The sequence below is a fragment of the Chiloscyllium plagiosum genome, unplaced genomic scaffold (assembly GCF_037043375.1).
Source record: "Chiloscyllium plagiosum isolate Xiang-an unplaced genomic scaffold, Cpla_swu_hap1 HiC_scaffold_52, whole genome shotgun sequence".
NCBI lineage: Eukaryota > Metazoa > Chordata > Chondrichthyes > Orectolobiformes > Hemiscylliidae > Chiloscyllium > Chiloscyllium plagiosum.
This window is the reverse complement of record NW_028270190.1, coordinates 1,378,875-1,381,433: the sequence shown is the minus strand read 5'-3', so window position 1 is coordinate 1,381,433 and position 2,559 is coordinate 1,378,875.

The following is a 2,559-nucleotide window of genomic DNA, read 5'->3' as shown; positions in this document are numbered from 1 at the left end:
TCCCCTCTGGAGGAAGCTTCTATCCAAGGGAATGATTTCTAGTCCTGTCATAGTTTCAAAATAGCAATTCCTGCAAGGGTTGGGTGGAGTGAGAGGGAGAGAAAAAGGTTATTGGAACTGGAAGGCGGCTTGGTTTTCAAACAAATTTCACAGCAAGAGGTTATTCCTTCACACAAAACATTCCTCAGCAAACCCAAGCACGATCAAATTGGGAAAAAAGTTCAGAGATTTCAATTACAGACCCACCGGGCAGCATTAAAGCTATTGGTTTATTGAAACGCTCGTTGCTTCGATGGCATTGCCGCAGGCTGTCAGAGCACAGCAAGATCTCACAGGCAGAAACCTGTCAGCAGCAAGATCAGCTCGATATTTCTGATGGGGGCTGCTTGAATGTTCATTATTTGTTTCAACTACAGGCACTGACAAAACTGCTACTTCACAATCTCAAATGTCTCTCCATCACACCCACCCTGTCTGTCTTTCTCCTGCCTCTCTCCCATTTACAAGTCTCTCTCTCACTCTCAATGTGAAGATTCACACATTATTACTCTGACATTATAACAAGTCTTTAAGAGACAGTTTGACATTTAGGATTTTACTTTCCTCTTTGGGAAGTTCTGTCAGTCAGACACTCGCTGTGGGTGGGGACGTGGGGATTAAAAGCGTTGTGTCAAATCTGAAGACCTTGGTTACTTTAACCCCAGGCTTCAAACCTGTTTTAAAATGAAAGGCCCATAATCTGACAGGACCCGGTTAACCAGAGGACTGTTAAAAAAACTGGGGTCCAACAGATGAAACCAGTCTTTGGGAAAATAAAGGGACACAACTGAAGTGGGGCCCCACGGAGTGCGGCCTGTGGAATAGGCCTCAGGATTGTGTTCTCCTCTTGGAGGATGCTCTTTTCAAATTTCACCTTGCCCAAACTCTCTCTCTCTCTCTTTGGATTTCCCAAGCGAATAATAATTCCCTGGGATAAAAGAAATGGGATCAATTAAAAGACAGGGATTTCTTTTTTAGAGATGGCACAGCAAGATCCCAGGGATTGTCTCTCTCACCAACATCAAACATTAAACATGTCAGCCGGAAGTTGATTTTCAGGCCAGACGTTTTTGAAACCTTTCCAAAACGAGGAGTTGGCTGATGAGAAATCTCACTGCGTGCAAAGATGGCATGATGACAATTGATGCACAGCAAGATCCCATATTGAGCAATGTAGCAGTAGCGAAATCATGATTCCTTTCTACTCTGCAATGCTGGTCAAGTCTTGATTATTTGCTGTAATGCCAGAAACTAAAATTACTGATGTTTCACAATCTCAAATAGCTCTCATGGAGCTGCGGCTGGCTCAGGTCTTAGATCGGAGAACACAGAGAAGAAGAGAACTAAGAACAACGCAGCACAGCGACAGGCCCTTCGGCCCTCCAAGCCTGTGACAAGTCATTTTGTACTTACTTTCTACAACTGTCTTCACTTACAGGATTCATGTTCCTCTCTTCCCTTCCTATTCATGTATTCGTCCAGGTATTGCTTGAAAGCTGCTGTCGTGTCTGTTTCCACCACTTCCTCTGGCAGCACATTGCAGGCACTCAGCAGCCTTTCTGTGAAAAACCTGTCACTCAGAGCTCTTTTAAACTTCTCCCTTCCTCCGTCAATCGCACCTTGAATCTGTGGCCCCTGTACCCCTTCAACCCTGGGAAAAAGCCTCATATTGTCCACTCTGTCCACGCCAGTAACAATCTTATAAACCTCGATCAGCTCCCTCAACCTCCTGCATTCTATTGAGAAAAGCACCAGTCTATCCAACCTTTCTTCACAGCTAAACTTCCCAATACAAGACAACATCCGGGTAAACATTTTCTGTACCCTCTCCAAAGCATCCCCATCCTTCTGGTGACCAGAACTGCACACAGTATCACAAGTGTGGCCTTGTTAAAGTTCTATGATGCTCCAGCGTAACTCATCTATCCATATCCTCAATGCCCCTTCCAGTGAAGGCAAGCATGCCATAGGCCTTTTTCACTCCCTTAAAAGCCTGAGCTGCCACCTTCAATGATCTGTAAACCTGCACACCCACAGCGCTCTGCATGTTAATACTCCTAAGGGTTCTACCATTAACTATTAAATCTACACTTGACCTTTGAAAATGGATCACCTCCCTTTTGTTGGGCGGCACGATGGCACATGGTTAGCACTGCTGCCTCACAGCGCCAGAGACCTGGGTTCAATTCTCGCCTCAGACGACTGACTGTGTGGAGTTTGCACATTCTCCCCGTGCTAAATTGCCCGTAGTGTTAGCTCAGGGGTAAATGTAGGGGTATTGGTGGGTCGCGCTTCGGCGTGGTGGTGTGGACTTGTTGGGCCAAATGGTCTGTTTCCACACTGTAAGTAATCTCAACTCCAACTGCTGTATCCTCTGACAATCTTCCTCACTATCTGCAATTCCACCAATATTTGTATAATATGCAAACCTATTAAATAACCACCCACGTTTTCCTCCAAGCCGACCATAAACAGCAGAGCTCCCAGCACTGATCCCTGCAGAACACCAATAATCACAAG